The sequence below is a fragment of the Podarcis melisellensis genome (genome assembly GCF_964234715.1).
Source record: "Podarcis melisellensis genome assembly, chromosome: 4".
NCBI lineage: Eukaryota > Metazoa > Chordata > Lepidosauria > Squamata > Lacertidae > Podarcis > Podarcis melisellensis.
In genome coordinates, this window is record NC_138531.1 from 96,026,634 (window position 1) to 96,048,531 (window position 21,898).

General features: G+C 46.9%; 1 long non-coding RNA gene across 1 annotated transcript in view; it reads left to right on the plus strand.

Moving 5' to 3' along the window:
- The first annotated feature begins 12,861 nt into the window (after nucleotides 1-12,861).
- The window catches only part of LOC309369440, a 352,208-nt gene continuing 343,171 nt past the window's right edge, over nucleotides 12,862-21,898 (plus strand). The window contains exon 1 of the long non-coding RNA XR_014168135.1: nucleotides 12,862-13,073. This is a non-coding gene — a long non-coding RNA (uncharacterized lncRNA). The remainder of the gene's footprint in view (nucleotides 13,074-21,898) is intronic.

Sequence of the window (21,898 nt, forward strand, 5' to 3'; positions counted from 1 at the left end):
AAGATGACCCTCAGTCTGGCAGACTGTTGAGGAGCAGAACGGCGGCAAATGCAAACAGAGTTCATGAGTTACTCATGTGGGATTAGTGTTTGTCCATCTGAATAATGGTGGAAGAATTGCATATTCCACGTGAAATACTTACTGAGGTTACTGAGTTGTCCCACCCTCCATAGTCTCCCCATTTGGCCCCACCAGATTTCTTTCTTTTTCCAAAACTGAAATCTGCACCGAAAGGGCACAGATTTCCCAACATATCACACATCCAAGCTGCTGTGATGAGGGAACGGAAAGCGGTACGAAAAGAGGACTTCTACAGAAGTTTCCAGGACGTGGGTGGTGCTGTGGGTTAAACCACAGAGCTTAGGACTTGCCAATAAGAAGGTCGGCGGTTCAAATCCCCATGACGGGGTGAGTTCCCATTGCTCGGTCCCTGCTTCGCCAACCTAGCAGTTCAAAAGCACGTCAAAGCGCAAGTAGATAAATAGTTACCGCTCCAGCGGGAAGGTAAATGGCGTTTCCATGTGCTGCTCTGGTTTGCCAGAGAAGTGGCTTAGTCATGCTGGCCACACGACCCGGAAGCTGTATGTCGGCTCCCTCGGCCAATAAAGCAAGATGAGCGCTGCAACCCCAGAGTCGGCCACGACTGGACCTAATGGTCAGGGGTCCCTTTACCTTTACAGAAGTTTCCAATAGTTCTACAAACGTTGTCAGTGGTGCATTGTATCAAGGGGGGGTCTACTTTGAAGGCTTGTGAGGTATGTATGTTCAAATACTTCTTGCTGTCAGATTTCTGTGACCATTCACCGAACCTTCCGGTCACACCTTATACAGTGGTACCTCAGATTAAGTACTAAATTTGTTCCGGAGGTCCGTTCTTAACCTGAAAGTGTTCTTAACCTGAAGCACCACTTTAGCTAATGGAGCCTCCCGCTGCTGCCGCCACACAATTTCTGTTCTCATCCTGAAGCAAAGTTCTTAACCCGAGGTACTATTTCTGGGTTAGCAGAGTCTGTAACCTGAAGCGTCTGTAACCTGAAGCGTATGTAACCCGAAGTACCACTGTATATCCAAGCCCATGATGGTCTGCAATTCCTTTCCCCATCTCGGCCAGGTTTAAATCTACCAAGGGAACTTTCCCATCAGATGACTGACACTGACTTTGGGTGATCTCTTCCCTCTGTCACAAACCTCATCATGCCTGATGGGTCCCTTTCGATTAGCTCATGGAAACCGAGACGCAGATCGCTTCCTTCTGTGCAGGACAGTCTTGTCAGCACCTTCTTCAGCCGGGATGGTTCTCAGGCACTCGGCGGCCCTCGCTAACACTCGCTCCCAGATGCCAAGGGGAGTTTAAACCGTCTGCCGATAAGCAGACAGCATATCTGGCATCCTTTTGCCCTCCTCCCTCATCTTAGGTGGGTCGAATGCCCTCCCCCCAAAGGTGCAAATGGTGCACGGGAAATTGTGTGTTTTCACGGATGTGGAGGCGTGCCAAAATTTTGCAAGGTCGGCCTGCAGCGAGCCGGATTCCTTCCAGCCTCCGTAAATTAAAACTCAATCAGGTCCGAACATCCCCTTGAGTTCCCCAACCCACACTCTCTGGAGGGGGTCCCCCCACCCTCTGCATGTGCTGTTTTGTCAGAGGGAAGATGTTGGTCCATAATTATAAACCAATCCTGATGAGCACCCCAGGCCTTCAGCTCAGTTCCTGTTCCTTGTTGTAATGCTCGCCGATTCCGGAACAGCCCGGTCCAAAGAAAACAAGCAACTGTTAGCACTTAGCTGCCTGCGAAGAGCGACTTTCCGTTCCTCTCTTGATTTCGTCAGCTCAGATCCATCCTAGTGTAGATCGGGGTGACGGGGAGTTTATAACGCTCCTCGATCTCCATACTTCCCCAGTCCAGAACTTTCTGATGGTCACTGCAGAAGGATTGCTCCCCGGTGAAGAAAAGTCCTGAAGCCCACAACAATAATCTGTATTGATGAATGCTCAGGCTGAGCACCTATGATGTGCGAAAGGCGCAAGCCGGCCACCAGAAATAAATAATTTTATTGAGTTTCAGAACAAACACACAGAATTTGCAGCATAAAACCATGCTGTATCCAGAACTCCCCCCCCAAAAAAAACATTTCCCCTGAATATCCACTGACCCTCCCAGCACCCCTTTCCAAGACAGCATAATGTCATCAGCATATCCAAAGCATATTTGGTTACAGCAAGACAGATTAAAGAAAGGGAATTAAATACATACGTGCCAAACAGATTTGCACAGGGTTGGAACGAGGCTATTACTGTCTTGTGTATTCACATATCCCACAAAGGTCCCCACAAATGGATCTCGCTTTCTTTTACCTTTAACTACTCCCATCTTGGGACGCGGGTGGCACTGTGGGTTAAATCACAGAGCCTAGGATTTGCCGATCAGAAGGTTGGCGGTTCGAATCCCTATGACGGGGTGAGCTCCCGTTGCTCGGTCCCTGCTCCTGCCAACCTAGCAGTTGGATGGCACGAAGTGCAAGTAGATAAATAGGTACTGCTCCGGCGGGAAGGTAAACAGCATTTCCGTGCGCTGCTCTGGTTCGCCAGAAGCGGCTTAGTCCTGCTGGCCACATGACCCGGAAGCTGTACGCCGGCTCCCTTGGCCAGTAAAGCGAGATGAGCGCCGCAACCCCAGAGTCGGCTGTGACTGGACCTAAAGGTCGGGGGTCCCTTTATCTTTACCTTTTGTTTGATCTTATTGACATCCAACACCCTTTTAGAATGTTGTTGTTGTTATTGTTGTTGTTATTTTCTTCCATCTGACAGCCCTTTAGATATCCTTCATCGAATGTTCTTAAACAGCGGTTGGGTGGCCATCTGTCATGGATGCTTAGTTGAGATTCCTGCAGAGGGTTGGATTAGATGACCCTAGCAGTCCGTCCCAACTTTACAAATCTACGATTCTATGATGGTTAAACCCTTCTGAGAATCGTAGCTCTGTGAGGGGAAATGAGGGTCTCCTGGCAACTCTCATCAAACTACACCTCCCAGATTTCTTTTGGGGAGAAGGCCAGGACTGTTTAAAGTGCCATTGTAGTGTTTCAATGTTTCATGCGAATATGGTCTGACCGCAAGGCCTTGTCATCCGCTGGGCGTGTGCCACGAAACTGTGTCCTGCAACTTCTATCGCACACTAGGCAAACACCTCTGGAAATGTGGAATTATCTTCAAGACGGCAGCAAATGTGCTGTGTTAAGAGGCTCTGAAGTGGGAGACAAAACTCCCAGTGCATTCTCAAAATAGTGCTGTATTTATTTTCTTTAAGGCCAGAAGGGCCTGTTACATTCTTCTGCTCTGATTTTCCACAGAACCCAAAGGCGAGGGGGGATTTCGCCCAGGAGATTCTTCCATCATGCAGCCTTGATGCCCCACTGAAGAAGATTTTAACACTCCCCTCGCACCCAGCCCGATTCTCCCAATCCCTCAATGATTTTAATATCTCAGGGATTCATGAATCACCAGAGGGATCAGTGGTTTTCAGGAGGGGAATATGCAGAAGAGTTAAGGTAAAGGTAAATGGACCCCTGACCATTAGGTCCAGTTGTGGCTGACTCTGGGGTTACAGCACTCATCTCACTTTACTGGCCGAGGGAGCCGCCGTACAGCTTCCGGGTCATGTGGCCAGCATGACTAAGCCGCTTCTGGCGAACTAGAGCAGCGCACGGAAACACCGTTTACCTTCCCGCCGGAGCGGTACCTATTTATCTACTTGCACTTTGACAGGCTTTTGAACTGCTAGGTTGGCAGGAGCAGGGACCAAGCTCACCCCGTTGCAGGGATTCGAACAGCCGACCTTCTGATCAGCAAGTCCTAGGCTCTGTGGTTTAAACCACAGCGCCACCCACGTCCCTATGCAGAAGAATTACTTAGGAGTAAGTATACTGCCTCGGTACTATTCACAAATTCTCTGTGTGCATAAATCCAGCCAAGGCCTCACATTAGCCACCTAAATTGGTAGCCATCACTGTGTCTTGTGGCAATGAATTCCTTAGTTTAACTATGTTCTGCGTGAATAAGTCCTTCTTAAAAATCTGTCCCAACATTCCCCTTCGCTGGATGTTCATGAGTTCCGGTGTTATGAAAGAGGGAGGAAAACCTCTTCTCGATTCACTATCTCCAAAACACGCAGGACTGCAGAAACTTCTATTGTGCTGTCTTTTACTTGCATTTTCATTAAAGCCAGATTTTTAATGTTTAAATTTCTTAATGTTTGTGTCTTGGGGATGGGGGAGAATTTCATTTCAGTTTGCAATTTTAATGCAAGCCCGCCTAAGGGGCTTTTGACAGCTAAGGCGATCTGTTTTGCGGGACCCAGCTCTGTTGCAAACCCTCCAACACGTTGAGTCCCAAAACTGGGATGTGTATTTTTCTGTCTGTGCTTCTGCACAGGTCAACCGACCCACGGGAGATCACAGAGCCCAAAAGACACACTTTTTCATGTGTTTCAGGGCACCATGCAAGATCGCAGTCCTGAAAAATGCTTTTTAAAGCGCAAGATCTTGCCCAAAAATGGCCTCCATACTGTTGCATGAAAAAAACGGGCTGTCCCAATTTCTCCAGGACCCTTGCTAGGCATACTGTTACTGAATTTGTGCTGCCTTATTCCATCATGTTGGTTTTTGAGTACGTTTCCGAGCATAAATCAAAGTGTTGGTGCTGATCATTGCCTTTCTCCCAAGAAGCAGGATTTAATTTCGTGGCTGCTGTCACCATCTGCAGTGATCATGTAGCCGAAGAAAGTAAAATCTCTCACTGCCTCCATTTCTTTCCCTTCTATTTGCCAGGAGGTGATGGGCCCAGTGGCCATGATCTTCGTTTTTTTGATGTTGAACTTCAAACCATATTTTTCGCTCTCCTCTTTCACCCTCATTAAAAGGTTCTTTAATTCCTCCTCACTTTCTGCCATCAAGGTTGTGTCATCTGCATATCTGAGGTTGTTGATATTCTTCCAGCAATCTTAATTCCGGCTCGGGATTCATCCAGCCCAGCCTTTCGCATGATGAATTCTGCATATAAGTTAAATAAGCAGGGAGACAATATACAGCCTTGTTATACTCCTTTCCCAATGTGTACAGCGGCTAAATTGCACACAAAAAGATGTGTCTTTGGATAAATGTGCATGAAAACGCATAGACATTTTCATGTAGAATTTTTTCCTTTGGTGGTGTGGGGGAGGGGAAATTGCACACACAGCTAAATGGGATGAGCTCGATTTAAGATTGGAAAAAGGAGAAGCTGAGAGACACTGTAAGTGACAGGTCCTTCCAGCCTCACTCCTCCTCTTACTCTGAATAAAATCTTCTTTTAATTTGTCTTTGTGGTTTGGAGTGCCAAGGGGCCATGCTCCCCTCCTGTGCTAATGGATTTACCACTCCCTCGTTGTGCTTATTGAGGCTTCACTGTCCTAGTCTTGTCCGGATATGAATCCACTAGTTGGATGTTCCCTTGTCCAGATATTAAGTCGGCCCTAGCTCTGAAATTCCTCTCGGATCACAGTTAGAGGAAATTTAGTTTATTATGTCTTAACGTTATGTGTGGTAGCTGGGACAGCTCAGGCGGCAGAGCCATGAGGCTCTTAATCTAGCACCTGAGAAACTTGGGTTCAAATCCTACTCCGAAGCTTGCTGGGCGCTCCTGGGGCCACTCGCTGCCTCTCAGCCCAACCTACCTCACAAGGTTGTTGTTGGGGATTAAAGGAGGAGGGGTGAGAACCATGCATGCCAAAATATTAATCTTAATCCCCTTGCTCTCTTATCATGTATGCATGGGTGTGTTATATCTTGTGAACTTTATTTTTATGTAACCCAGATTTTAGCTCAGGCTGGAAGAACCATATGCCTTATTCGTAAACAATACAAAATTGTATATTGCAAAAAGCCCCTATCTTTTCCAGTAGACAGTCCCTGTCCCCCCTGGAGACTTTCAGTTTATGGAACGTTTTTTTCTAAGAAGGCTGTCTCTGCCAGACCCTTCAGTAAAGTAAAGGTAAAGGGACCCCTGACCATTAGGTCCAGTCGTGACCGACTTTGGGGTTGCGCGCTCATCTTGCTTTATTGGCCGAGGGACCGGCATACAGCTTCCAGGTCATGTGGCCAGCATGGCTAAGCCGCTTCTGGCGAAGCAGAGCAACACATGGAAACGCTGTTTACCTTCCTGCTGGAGCGGTACCTATTTATCTACTTGCACTTTGACATGCTTTCAAACTGCTAGGTTGGCAGGAGCAGGGACCGAGCAATGGGAGCTCACCCCATCATGGGGATTCAAACCGCTGACCTTCTGATCGGCAAGTCCTAGGCTCTGTGGTTTCACCCACAGAGCCACCTGTGTCCCTTGACCCTTAAGTACCAATAGTGCAAATTAACTGAAACATTTCCCAAATCCTTCTATAGACATCCTTGCTGTACTTAGATACGTATGTTTCATGTTTGCCCTGAGGCTGCAGAATGCTTTGTTTTTCTGCGCTCTCTCTCTCTCTCTCTCCTTTCCTATTTTCCCTTCTGTTCATTTTTCTCTTCCTTTTCATTTTTAAACTTCACACACACACGCAGAAACCAGGCATCCCCCAAGAACTGAGGAAGTGACCTATATTGATGGAAGGAAATGAGAGTTTCTCCTCCGAAAGGTCTGGACGCTGCTAGCGCAAAGGAAATCAGGAGCAAGCAGGCGAGAGAAGGCTTGCTAATGAGGATGGGTGTGCAGGATTGGCCACTGACAAATGAGGTGTTGACAGGCAGCGCTGCCCAGTGGTTATGTGAGATGATACCTTGGAAGATCAGGAAATTAACTGCATGCAGCCATGACTGGGTGTGAAGGTACAGAATCCTGAGAGAGGAGAGGTTTTTTCCCCTTTACAATCATCTGGAAGGTGACGTCTTCTCCATACTGGAGTGGGGCCGGTCCATTGGGGCAAATGAGACAGTGGCCCACCAACACCATTCTCCATTCTTTCAAGCCTTCTTGTGTTCTTAGTCATGGTTAGTCATGATAATAATAAACTGCATCGCAAGGTGTGAATTTTCAAAGCATAGCTGCTTCAGGAGGTGTCTGCTTCAGGTCAAAGGCCTGGAAACGATGCCTTATGAGGAACGGCTAAGGGAGCTGGGCATGTTTAGCCTGGAGAAGAGGAGGCTAAGGGGTGATATGATAGCCATGTTCAAATATATAAAAGGATGTCACATAGAGGAGGGAGAAAGGTTGTTTTGTGCTGCTCCAGAGAAGCGGACACGGAGCAATGGATCCAAACTACAAGAAAGAAGATTCCACCTAAACATTAGGAAGAACTTCCTGACCGTAAGAGTGTTCGACAGTGGAATTTGCTGCCAAGGAGTGTGGTGGAGTCTCCTTCTTTGGAGGTCTTTAAGCAGAGGCTTGACAACCATATGTCAGGAGTGCTCTGATGGTTTCCTGCTTGGCAGGGGGTTGGACTCGATGGCCCTTGTGGTCTCTTCCAACTCTATGATTCTAGGAAGCTCAGATTATTCTTTCTTTCTTTATAACGTTGCTTACCCAAATCCAGGATGGGTTGCAACAGTACAGCATATAATTCTCAAAACAAATGAAACCACTAGAATTATAAGACAAGTAAATAATAATAATAATAATAATAATAATAATAATAATAATAATAATAATAATAATAATATATGTCAAAGAGAAAAATAACTACCAAACTTTTAGAAGACATCTGAAGGCAGGCCTGTTTAGGGAAGCTTTTAATGATTAATAGGTTATTGTATTTTAATGTTCTGTTGGAAGCCACCCAGAGTGGTTGGGGAAACCCAGCCAGATGGGCACGGTATTATTATTATTATTATTATTATTATTATTATTATTATTATTAATTCATTTCTTATACCCCACCCATCTGGCACAGTTTCCCCAGCCACCTTGGGCAGCTTCCAACAAAATATTAAAATAAATTAAAGCATCAGTCATTAAACCTTCCCTAAACAGGGCTGCCTTCAGATGTCTTCTAAAAGTCAGATAGTTGTTTATTTCCTTGACATCTGATGGGAGGGCGTTCCACAGCGTGAGTGCCACCACCGAGAAGGCCCTCTGCCTGGTTCCCTGTAACCTCACTTCTCACAGGGAGGGAACCGCCAGAAGGCCCTCGGAGCTGGACCTCAGTGTCCGGGCAGAACGATGGACATTGGGCAAAAACGAGCAAGCAGGGTTAGAGCGCAAGAGCAATGGTGGTCTGAAGCAGAATCATGGCACTTTAAGCAGCCACAGCTTCCCCCAAAGAATTCTGGGAAGTGTAGTTTGTTGAGGGCGCTGGGAGTTGTTTGGAGGCCCCGTTCCCCACGCAAAAGATTTGGGATGGATAAGAGAAAGTGCTTCTTCAGGCTGTTGTTGTTTTGTTGTTTAGTCGTTTAGTCATGTCTGATTCTTCATGACCCCATGGACCAGAGCACGCCAGGCACTTCTGTCTTCCACTGCCTCCCGCAGTTTGGTCAAACTCATGCTGGTAGCTTCGAGAACACTATCCAACCATCTCGCCCTCCGTTGTCCCCTTCTCCTTGTGCCCTCCATCTTTCCCAACATCAGGGTCTTTTCCAGGGAGTCTTCTCTTCTCATGAGGTGGCCAAAGCATTGGAGCCTCAACTTCAGGATCTGTCCTTCCAGTGAGCACTCAGGGCTGATTTCCTTCAGAATGGATCAGTTTGATCTTCCTCCAGTCCATGGGACTCTCAAGAGTCCCCTCCAGCACCAGAATTCAAAAGCATCCATTCTTTGGCGATCAGCTTCTTCAGGCAGCACAGAGTTAAAGCACAGAGCTTGCAGTGATCGTCCCCAGCCTAGATGGCTTTAAAAGAAATGTCATAGAGGGAGGACTATTGGTGGCTACTATTACTATTTATTATTATTTTTATTTGCTTGTTGGCATCCGTCTGTGTCGGGAGACGGTGGAGGAGTGCGCCTTTTGGGGGTGAAGTTGTTGCAGGAATTTATGTCCAGGTTGCCGGGGGGGGGGGGTTGCCCCTCCAGCAGATATTGTGCACATGCAATCCACTACCAACACCAGCACAATCACTTTTGTGACTTTTGTGATTTGTCCCCACAAAACACTTCATCGCAGTTTCTTCCTATCTATTCAAAGGGCCTTTGCTGCACGATACCAAATGTAAGAATTCCCTGATAAATGTATCTGTGTATTGACTCACTGGGAAAACTTCAGAAATTCATATAGACATGTGAGCTCAGCTACTCAGCAGCCCCTCTGCCTGAGTGATAATCCCTGGCATCCTGATACCTGAGTGCCAGACAGGTAGCCTTTCCAGAAATAACAAACCCCGATGAAGACAAAAGGGTGTGATTAATTTGGCTGGGAAACGGGGAAATGTAAATATATCTTTTGTTACACTTGATGGGTGTTTGGTGGAGGGCAAGGAGAACCATGGGGCAGGGTCCAGGATGCTCAGATTACTGCCACCAGACCTCCCCTTCCATGATGTAACCGTGATGTAGTTTGGGGGTGTGTGCAGTGGCGTAGCGTGGGTTGTCAGCACCCGGGGCAAGGCAAGTAATTTGCACCTCCTAACCTGTGGATTTGCGCCCCCTAACCCTAACCCCCAGATGTTGCACCCGGTGCGGCCGGCCCCCCTGCACCCCCCACGCTATGCCACTGGGGGGTGTAACATGGGGATTAGCAGCTAATAAAAGTTTGGGGGCTCTTTTGTTTGGGGCTTCCATCTCGTTCCACCTTCTGGCAGGTGGGAGTCTTGTGGCGACAGTCTTCAATAAAGACCAAGCCTACTGGCTGCTGTTTTGCTCTGGTATTCCTGGCTGGTGTCCTTGTTTTTGGCCCAAGGGAGCCCTCAGATTTCTCCGTTAACAAAGTTAAACCATTCGAGAGTTACAGCGCCGGCCGTGACTGTGGAGACTGATATGGAAGAGACATGTTTTGTTGCAGCTGGAACAGATGAAGCTCTGCAGTTGTGGGGTGCAAGGCAAGGGGTTGGGCTTGATGATCCTTGGGGTCCCTTTGTATCCTACAATTCTACAATTCTATGACTAGATGGCCCATTGGCCTGTTCCAGTGTCAAGGAGCTGTCAACAAGCCAGGTCATCCACAGGGCAGGCACACACATGCAAGGCATGGAAGGCAATTGGTCTTTTATTAACATCCTTGGTGTCATCTTCAGAGCCCTTCCCTGGGGGGCTGTGGGAGGCATATTTCCATGACTCTTCTTCATCCAGCCATACTGAGCTGGGAGCTTTTGGGCTGGCGGCTCCCAGCTCTCCTCATCCAGCCAGGACCTTACATCCAGCAGAACTCTTCTGTTATTGTTATTGTCATTGTTATTTAACAACAACAACAACAACAATCATAGAATTTATACCCCGCCCATCTGGCTGAGTTTCCCCAGTCACTCTGGGCAGCTTCCAATCGAGTGTTAAAAGCAATACAGCATTAAATATTAAAAACTTCCCTAAACAGGGCTGCCTTCAGATGTCTTTTAAAGAGAAGATAGCTGCTTATTTCCTTCACATCTGATGGGAGGGCATTCCACAGGGCGGGTACCACTACCGAGAAGGCCCTCTGTCTGGTTCTCTGTAACCTCACTTCTTGCAATGAGGGAACCGTCAGAAGGCCCTCAGAGCTGGATCTCAGTGTCTGGGCTGAACGATGGGGCTGGAGACGCTCCTTGAGGTATACAGGACCAAGGCCGTTTAGGGCTTTAGAAGTCAGCACCAAAACTTTGAATTGTTCTCAGAAACGTACTGGGAGCCAATGCAGATCCCTCAGGACTGGTGTTATGTGGTCCCGGCGGCCGCTCCCAGTCACCAGTCTAGCTCCCGCATTCTGGCTTAATTGCAGTTTCTGGGTCACCTTCAAAGGTAGCCCCATGTAAATCACATTGCGGTAGTCCAAGCGGGAGATAACAAGATCATGCACCACTCTGGCGAGACAGTCCGTGGGCAGGGAGGGTCTCATCCTGCGTACCAGATGGAGCTGGTAGACAGCCGCCCTGGACACAGAATTGACCTGCGCCTCCATGGACAGCTGTGAGTCCAGAATGACTCCCAGGCTGCGCACCTGGTCCTTCAGAGGCACAGTTACCCCATTCAGGACCAGGGAGTCCCCCACACCCGCCTGCCCCCTGTCCCCCAAAAACTGTACTTCTGTCTTGTCAGGATTCAACCTCAATCTGTTAGCCGCCATCCATCCTCCAACCCTTAAGATTATTCTATCCTATACCTGTGGATCTCAGGGTGGTTCACAATATAAAATTACAATATATATATATATATATATATATATATATATATATATATATATATATATATATGAGATGCAGTCTCTGAACCTGAAAGCCCCATATAACCACCACAACCATCAGATTTCTCCATTCGAAATTCTGCTTCCAAACGTCAAACCCTTTCAGAGGCGTGTGAAGTTTCACCTGGGCTCTGACGACCTGAAATATCACTTCTCCTCTTCGTATTTATCCCCGACGTGTTTCCGCCCCGCTTAAATCGTCTGCCAGAGAAACAGCATCACGTTGGGGAACGAAAGCAGGAGCCAAAATAAGTAAATAATGCAAATTAGCCCCTCGGCGTTTCCAAAGACTTGTGATAGTGCTTGTCGATCTCTTCCCACATCGTTAATCACCACGGCGTAGCTGTTAAAACAGTTGCCTCCATCTAGCCCCAGACAGAGGTTGTGTTTCAATGACGTGTGAAGCGATTTGGCCCTCTGTCGTGCACTTTATCGCAGGTTGTTAAACTTGTAACTTGGAGGCTCTTCGGGCTGACAGGTCCCGGCAAGAAACACGAGTCGCCACGAGAAAGGGAGAGTCTTGAAAATTTCACAGCGGAAGGGAAGACGTCCCTTTCCGTCCTTCTTGTAGGGACCGGGCAGAAATTTGACAAAGTTTTTGCATGCAAAGGTGATGCTTCCTAATTTGCATGTTTTGAAAGAATGTGCAAACCGAAACTCAGTGATCCATTGAAATTTGTATTTCTCTGAATTTTGTAACGCGATTCTCCAGCCAAGTAGCGTGGACACAAAATGCACATGCTTCATTGAAGAGTGCCTGAAAATGCAACTTTTTTTAAAAAATATGATATTTTATTAGGTTTTAACAAGAAGAAAAATTTTGAAACAATAGATAAAAAAACACACAAGAAAAATACAAAAACACAAGAATACAAAAATACAAACATTTAACATATAAAAAGAGAAAAAGAAAAAAAACAAATAAAAAAATAAAAATCCCTCTTTTTAATTTCTCCTCCATTCATTAACTTATTTTCCTGACTTCCTCACACCTCCCTTTTTTGTATTCCATTTAAAGATTGGTTCAGCAAATTCATATCCTGTTGGTTTATCCTTAATTATTTTTCCTCACATATCATAACTTCAAATTTTCATCTAATATCAATCCATTTTTACATATTCTTATTTTACCTTGTTACTAGAACCCCTTCGTTTCATTTCAATGTTCTCAACATTCAAAAATTTTACAATGTTTCTGTAAATAAGTTTTAAATTTCCTCCAATCTTCTTCCACCAACTCTTCTCCCTGATCTCGGATTCTGCCAGTCATTTCCGCCATTTCCATGTAGTCCATTACTTGCATCTGCCATTCTTCCACTGAAAATACAACTTTTGACATGCTTAAGGGAGCTCAGTGGGATTATCTAAGGGTAAAGGGGTGGCAGGAAGGGTGCTGGAAGTGTGAATGACAACCAGACTTTGAAACGCTGGTATCGCTGGATCAAGTGCTTTAGTTTTGTTGAATTAATTAAACTAAATAATTCCAACGGGATTTGTAATAAATGTGCAATTAATTGTTCCTGCTTTGTTTTACAGTGGTACCTCGGGTTAAGTACTTAACCTGAAACTGTTCTTAACCTGAAGCACCACTTTAGCTAATGGGGCCTCCTGCTGCTGCTGCACCACCAGAGCAGGATTTCTGTTCTCACCCTGAAGCAAAGTTCTTAACCTGAAGCACTATTTCTGGGTTAGCGGAGTCTGTAACCTGAAGCGTATGTAACCCGAGGTACCACTGTATTATTGTCCTTAGTAGACCATGCATACTGCTATTCTGAATAATACATTGTATAGGATAGGGGGCCCTGGGGATGAGTTTATGGAACCGCCAAAAAATTGAGGACCCCTAATCTAGTACTAAGGGACGCGGGTGGCGCTGTGGGTTAAATCACAGAGCCTAGGACTTGCCAATCAGAAGGTAGGCGGTTCTAATCCCCGCAATGGGGTGAGCTCCCGTTGCTCGGTCCCTGCTCCTGCCAACCTAGCAGTTCAAAAGCACATCAAAGTGCAAGTAGATCAATAGGTACTGCTCCAGCGGGAAGGTAAACGGCGTTTCCGTGCGCTGCTCTGGTTCGCCAGAAGCGGCTTAGTCATGCTGGCCACATGACCCGGAAGCTGTATGCCGGCTCCCTCGGCCAATAAAGCGAGATGAGTGCCGCAACCCCAGAGTCAGCCATGACTGGACCTAATGGTCAGGGGTCCCTTTACCTTTACCTAATCTCGTGATATGCAGAGTGTGAAGAAGTTCTTGATTTTGCCTGTGCTGAATCTTCAAACATTCAACCTTCCGCAAAGGCCTAATAATCTTTGGAGTTATTCTGAGGGTGGAGTAAAGGCAATTTAAAATTAGATGCTGAATGAATGTTTATCCCTAGACGGGTCCGGCAGCCTTATCCCACTAAACTGCTCCTCTTGTGATAATCCTCCTCTTCAACCTCTTGAATTGCCACTTTGAACAGCGGGGAGGAAAATGCCGTGCTGAATTTTTTTCTGTGGGAATGGTGGAAAGGAGATTGTCGTATCCACATCTTTGCCTCCATCTTACCTTTTGTCCCTCGTCCCATTTCCCTTCCCCCTGTTTTTTTTTGCACAGCAGGTAATTATTACAAGCTTCAACAATTAGTTTCACTCCACTTCTTTCAGGAATAAAAATAATAACACAAAAAAACCACACACACCCAGAAAAGCGCCTTTAAGTCCACCTAGGAGCACATTATCTAGATTACTTCAAAAGAGTCATTGATGCCACAAGAATTGGTTCCCGCTTCAGGCTCCTGTTCTTTCAAGTCCATTTGTAGCCGTCCTTAATGTTCGACTTCAAGGTAGGAGGGGGATGCCTTTGAAGCCCTGCCAGGAATGAGGCAAAAGGCTATCCGCTTCCCGGGTTTCACGAGGGCTTTAGGGAAGGTTGTGTGGGAGGCAGAGACAGAGAGAGAGGGAGAGAGAGAATGGAAGAAAAGCTCAGGTGTTGCATCAGGTGAAATGGACCATCTTGCCTAGCTAAGCAGATGTCCCAATGGGAAGTCTGTTGCAAGCAGGACTCAAGTGCAACAGCGAACTTCCATCCTGTGATTCCCAGCAAATGGGTTTAACTCACACTGAAACGGGGAATGCCCTGGTGTATTGGTGAAAGGGTTTAACTGGAAGGTTCTGCTGAAGCTGAATTAAGAGCAAAAAAAGAGGGTTCTCTGAGCTGCCTTGAATCGATATTTACCGTATTTTTTGCTCCATTAGACACACCTTTTTCCTCCTAAAAAGTAAGGGGGAAATGTGAGTGCGTCTTATGGAGCGAATGGCGCTGTGCAAAGAGGGAGAGCTGTGCAGCGCCCCTTCAGCGAAGCGGGAGGAGGAACGGAGCCCCTTCAGGACCGGCCATTACCCCGACAGAGAAAAAAGACTGTCAGATCCCAGGTTGCGGGAGCAACATTGCTGTATGCCAGATCCTGCCTGAGATCCTGTACCTGTCCTTGCCTGGTTTCCTGCCTCATGTCCTACCTTGACTCTGTCGGACTGACCCTGGGATTTGGGACCGGACCTGGACCGCGTTGCTCAGGTTACCCCTGGGCCCAGCATAGCCTCCATCGTTGGCAGCAATGTCTCTAAATGCTAGGAAACCACAGATGCTCTGACAATTGAGTCCTGCTTGGTGGTTTCCCATGGGCATTGGCCATTGTGAGAACAGGATGCTGGACTAGATGGGCCATTGGCCTGATCCTGCAGGCTCCTCTGCTGCCCTGAGGCCCTGAGAATCATCCTCCAAAGGGGAGTCTCAGAGCCTGATCTGGCAACTTTACCTTTCTCTGCATTGTTTGTGGGGATGAAGGAACCCAAGGCAGCTTCTCTTGCCTTTGTGAGGATGGAGAGAGAGAAAGGCGGCAAGGGTCAGACCCATGTGAAATAGTCTTCCCTTCTTCCATTACCGGCCTATAAATAATTACAGAGAGGCTGAATGTTATCAGGAGCGAGAATCGCTCCTTTAGAACTCTATTTTATATAGTAACTCCTTTCTACCGGACTCCGGATTAGATTTCTGGTAGCGCTCACATATCGTCCCTTAATTAAAAGCAAATGTCTCCGTGGGGAAAACAACCCAGTTAAATGTGAACTTCGGCGCTCCTGCCGAGGTTGAAAATGAGAATAATCAAACCCAGCCCCAGAGATTGCCATCTCGGGACATCGTTCTGGCTGGCAAACACAATATAAGCTCAAATGGAACACCAGCGCTGCCATGTTGGTTTCTGAAACCAAAGAGATGGCTGGGAACTCAAGGGACCGTCTAGCAGAGCCTCCATATGTCATGCCTGACGGATACAAATGTCTGCAAGAAATGAGTCATTTCGGGCGGAGTCTGTGTAGAAACTTGCCTGCAATACAAAGGTGAAATTTGGATTTGTTGCTCCGCTCACATTTACAGTGGAACCTTGGTTCTCGAACTTAATCCACTCCAGAAGTCCATTGGACTCCTGAAACTGTTCGAAAACCAAGGCTTGGCATCTGATTGGCTGCAGGAGCTTCTGTAATTCGCAAACCGGGACTCTTACTTCTGGGTTTTCAGCATTCGGGAGCCGATTTGTTCGTCAACTAAGCTGTTCAAGAATCAAGGTTCCACTGTATTTATTTCATAACATTTATATGCTGCTTGTTTGGAAAAAGACAACAACCCTCAAAATAGTTGTTTTTTTTAAAGGAGATCAAGTTATCACTTAGGAAAGTTAACAACAATAATTCAAGACTTTCAGAAAGTTAAAATGTAAATAGACTAAAAATAGATTTAAAATCCCTTCAGCTTTCTAAACATCTGGGTAAGGCATGTCTAATAATAATAATAATAAATTTTATTTATATCCCGCCCTCCCCAGCCAAAGCTGGGCTCAGGGCGGTTAACAACAATAAAACAGTACAACATTACAACACAACACAACACAACACTCTAAAATCATTCATTATAAAATTAATTCAAATCAAACCAATGGCAACCATTGGGCCAGAGCTCCGTGAAGACTGCCAAAGGAGGGAGTCAAGCTGTGCCCTGACCAAAGGCCTGGTGGAACAGCTCTGTTTTGCAGGCCCTGCGGAAAGATGTCAAGTTCTGCAGGGCCCTAGTCTCTTGTGGCAGAGCGTTCCACCAGATCGGAGCCACAGCCGAAAAAGCTCTGGCTCTAGTTGAGGCCTGCCTAACCTCTCTGTGGCCTGGGACCTTCAAGATGTTTTTATTTGAAGACTGTAAGTTTCTCTGTGGGACATACCAGGAGAGGCGGTCTCGTAGGTACGAGGGTCCTAGGCCGTATAGGGCTTCAAAGGTTAAAACCAGCACCTTAAACCTGATCCTGTACTCCACTGGGAGCCAGTGCAGCTGGTAGAGCACCGAGTGAATGTGATCTCGCAGCGAGAACCCCATAAGGAGTCTTGCCGTGGCATTCTGCACCCGCTGGAGTTTCTGGGTCAGTCTCAAGGGCAGCCCCACGTAGAGCGAGTTACAATAATCCAGTCTGGAGGTGACTGTTGCGTGGATCACAGTTGCTAGGTCAGGGTGAGAGAGATAAGGAGCCAACTGCTTAGCTTGGCGGAGATGAAAATGTTTTGGGCAGGTACCAAAAGGAGTACAGGGAAGATATCAATAGGCAGGGAGTTCCAATGTGTAGCTGCTGCCACACTATACAGGTAGGTTGAGTTCTCACAAATGTAAAATGGGTATTATGTTGCACCAGTAACAGTTTGTTGCGCAGGACCACCCAATGAGCGATTACCGAGCTATCTGAATTTACCGGCATGAAATTGAATCCCACCTGAAAATATAGCCCCCTGACCTGAAAATATGCATCTTCTGCTATTGTTCCCATACTGTGCAATGTCCTTCCTTCTGCCATTCTTGAAGCGGCAACCATCAGCTGCTTCACACATCTTGTAAAAAGATGTCTTGTTTTCCCCAGGCTTTTTCTGACCCTTAGGATGGGCTCCTGGTTTTCATTTGTTTGAATTCCCTCTAAATAATTTTTTTTAAAAAATAGTCCCATAGCAGCTTAGAGACCAACTAAGTTAGTTCTGGGTACAGTGGCTCCTCGCAAGACGAAATTAATTCGTTCCGTGAATTTTTTCATCTAGCAAATTTTTCGTCTTGCGAAGCACGAAATCCCATAGGAATGCATTGAAAATCAATTAATGCATTCCTATGGTCAAAAAAAGTCCAAACAAAGCCAAATTTGGTACAACAAGAGTTTATTAAGTGCTCTTTAAAGTCACACATACTGTAAAGAGCATTTCAAAATTCAAACCCAGATTTTTTTTTAAAAAAACAGCAGAGTGGCCCAATGGTCACAGAAAATCATAAAAATGCAGGAAAAAACCACAAGCTTCCAGATTCTTGCAAACCCCTCCCCAGCTGTTCCCCCAGCCACCCAGCACACAGAAATTCAAATCCAGAATTTTTTTTAAAAAACAGCAGAGTGCCCCAATGGTCACAGAAAATCATAAAAATGCAGGTGCAGGAAAAAAACACACAAGCTTCCAGATTCTTGCAAACCCCTCCCCAACACCAAGTCCTTGAATTCCAAACACCCCACCCCAAAATCTAAAAAAACCCAAAAAAGTTTTAAAAGCTTAACTTACCAAATGGCTGCAAAAGAAGTTTTGGAAAAGCTTCAAAAACCACCAAAGTCTGTGTTCTATGAGTTGCTCCTCAAAGTCAAGTCGCAACTGTATTAACGGTGTTAAGAAAAAGGAAACAAACTTGCAAGACGTTTTCGTCTTGCGAAGCAAGCCCATAGGGAAATTCGTCTTGCGAAGCAGCTCATAAAACGGAAAACCCTTTCGTCTAGCGAGTTTTCCGTCTTGCGAGGCATTCGTCTTGCGGGGCACCACTGTATAAGCTTTAGTGTGCATGCTTATCTGAAGAAGTGTGCATGCACATGAAAGCTTATACCCAGAACGAACTTAGGTGGTTTCTAAGGTGCTACTGGACTATTTTTTAATATTTTATTTCGACTGCGTCAGACCAACATGGCTACCTTCCTGAATTCTGAATTCCCCGAACTCCTCTTTTTCATGTGTTTTCGCTGTCTTTATGTTGCATTGACCCTCCTCTTTTAATGATATTATTTATCATATGGTGTTGTAAACCCTTTAGAGGGTTTTTGCAATGCTAAGTGATTTATAAATGCTTTTAAATAAACCAATGTCCCTCCTCTCCCACCTGCTGCTCTTTCTAAGGTACGCAGAAAGAATGTTGGTCCATCGAAAATAGACCTACGCCCTGGGGACTCCCTGCCCTTTAAGGGTAAGGCGAACACTATTTTTGGCGTCTGATAAAACTTTTTTGTTCAGTGATGCCAACCCGGACATGTAACTTGAACATGCAATATCAACATGTATCTTTTCCCCTTCTATACATATATATATGTAACAGTGTCGTCACGCAGCCTCCATTGGAGGATTTGTAGTATTTCATCACAATACTGGGTTTGCATGAGGTAGGGGGAGAGGAGCCAAAGAGAAGGGAGGTGCCATGAGTAGAATTTCCCCTGTCGATCTGAGTCAGGAATGTCCAACCGGTCGACTGTGATCGACTGGTCGATCCCTGGGCAGTTTGGGTCGATCGCGGGCTCATTTTCCTTTGCGGAGGAAAAAGAGGACCCGCCCTCTCACCCTGTCCTCCATTCGTGCATCCTCACTAGAACGGAGGACGGAGTTTTCGCTGCGAGGCTGTTTGTATCCCGATCGATTGTTTGGTGAGCAATTTTTCCCATATGCCCCCTGTAATGGTTATATGGGGTTGCTCGTGTGTAAGTTGCCGCCACTCCTGGCTAGGTAGCCTGGTTAAACCTTTCCTGGCTGGACAGCCCTTCACTTCGTGGCTGTTCAGTCGCTAGCAGAATCCGTCAGTGGGTGTTTCTTGAACTTCTTCCAGCAAAGAAGTTCTTTGACGCCAAGTCTATGCCTACTCTCCCTGCGCGGAAGTCTTCTGCGCAGGGTGGGTGTGGGCAGTGGAGGACCCGTGCTCTCCTCGCTGGTCTCCGGCGAGGAGTCCTGGAGCCCCCTCTCCGATTCCCCCATCCACCCCCCTTTATCCCTGGTGTTACGCTGATTTCCTTCCCCAGCCGATGAGTCCCCTCTCTCCCTGCTTGGCCCTTCTCCGGCATCGCTTGGGAGCCCTGCCTCCACTTCTGGCTCCGATGTCAGTTCCCTGACACCCCCAAAGAAAGCTAAAGATGTTTTACCTGCCACACTAAAGAAAGGTCAACAACTTTGATTTTTCTCCCTAAGAAAAGCTCAACAACTTTGACCTGAAAACCCCCCCCCCCAAAAGGGGGGTAGATCACTGCCAGTTTTTTAACCATAGAGGGGCTGGGAGCTGGGGGCACTGTCATACAGTGGTTCCGCTCCTTCCTCCTGGGCCGTGTCCAGAAAGTGGGGGGGGGTGAGTGTTCAGACCCCTGGGCTTTCACTTGTGGGGTGCCTCAGGGTTCTGTCCTCTCTCCCATGCTTTTTAATATCTATATGAAGCCGCTGGGAGAGATCATCAGGGGGTTTGGACTGGGTGTTCATCAGTATGCAGATGACACCCAGCTCTACCTCTCCTTTAAATCAGAACCAGTGAAGGCGGTGAAGGTCCTGTGTGAGTGCCTGGAGGCGGTTGGAGGTTGGATGGCGGCTAACAGATTGAGGTTGAATCCTGACAAGACAGAAGTACTGTTTTTGGGGCACAGGAGGCGGGCTGGTGTGGAGGATTCCCTGGTCCTGAATGGGGTAACTGTGCCCCTGAAGGACCAGGTGCGCAGCCTGGGAGTCATTTTGGACTCACAGCTGTCCATGGAGGCGCAGGTTAACTCTGTGTCCAGGGCAGCTGTCTACCAGCTCCACCTGGTACGCAGGCTAAGACCCGACCTCCCCGCGGACTGTCTCGCCAGAGTGGTGCATGCTCTAGTTATCTCCCGCTTGGACTACTGCAACGCGCTCTACGTGGGGCTACCTTTGAAGGTGACCCGGAAACTGCAATTAATCCAGAATGCGGCAGCTAGACTGGTGACTGGGAGTGGCCGCCGGGACCACATAAGACCGGTTCTGAGAGATCTGCATTGGCTCCCAGTACGTTTCCGAGCACGATTCAAAGTGTTGGTGCTGACCTTTAAAGCCCTAAACGGCCTCGGTCCTGTATACCTGAAGGAGCGTCTCCACCCCCATCGTTCAGCCCGGACACTGAGATCCAGCGCCGAGGGCCTTCTGGCGGTTCCCTCATTGCGAGAAGTGAGGCTACAGGGAACCAGACAGAGGGCCTTCTCGGTAGTGGCTCCCGCCCTGTAGAACGCCCTCCCATCAGATGTCAAAGAGATAAAGAATTACCTGACATTCAGAAGACATCTTAAGGCAGCCCTGTTCAGGGAAGTTTTTAATATGTAATGCTGTACTGTTTTTAACACTGATTGGGAGCCACCCAGAGTGGCTGGGGAAACTCAGCCAGATGGGCGGGGTATAAATAAATTATTATTATTATTATTATTATTATTATTATTATTATTATTATTATTATTTTGTTCTGTGAGTAGATCACAGTCTCTTGGGAGTTGGACATCCCTGATCTCAGTGATCTATACAGGGGCAGGTGTTCTGCCAGGTATGCTGGTCCCGAGTTTTTCAGGGCTTTCTATATTAGCAACAAGATCTTGAACATGCTCCAGTAGCTGCTAATAATAATAATAATAATAATAATAAGAAGAAGAAGAAGAAGAAGAAGAAGAAGCCTGGGTGGCGCTGTGGTCTAAACCACAGAGCCTAGGGCTTGCCGATCAGAAGGTCAGCAGTTCGAATCCCCGCAACGGGGTGAGCTCCCGTTGCTCGGTCCCTGCTCCTGCCAACCTAGCGGTTTGAAAGCACATCAAAGTGCAAGTAGATAAATAGGTACCGCTCCAGCGGGAAGGTAAACGGCGTTTCCATGCGCTGCTCTGGTTCGCCAGAAGCGGCTTAGTCATGCTGGCCACATGACCCAGAAGCTGTACCCGGCTCCCTCGGCCAATAAAGCAAGATGAGCGCTGTAGCCCCAGAGTCGGTCACGACTGGACTTAACAGTCAGGGGTACCCTGACAAATTGTACAAATTGTACAAATTGTACCCTGCCCATCTGACTGAGTTGCTCCAGCCACTTTGGGCAGCTTCCAGCATATTTAAAAACACAACAGAACATTAAACCTTAAAAAACTTCCCTAAACAGGGAAATAGATGGAATCTCAAAATGCTAGGAGGGCAAGCAATTCAGCTATGCTCTGCTTTGACAGCAGTGCCTCTGAATATCAGTTTCTGGAGAGTACAGGAGGATAGAGTGGTTCTTGTGCTCGGATCCTGCTCAGATCTATGTGGACTGGATGTGGGACTAGGTGGTCTGATTCATCAGGCTCATCTCATACCCTCCAACCATCTCTATTTGCCCAGAACATTCACGGAATTACAGAAGCCATCTTGGCTTCTAATTTGATCTTGGAATGTCCTGGAAATGAGCCAGCGCCAGACACACATCAAAAGACACACATCCCAATTTTTCTCTAGGAAATTTGGGCACGGGGAATGTCTTTGGCAGCCCAAATCGTTCT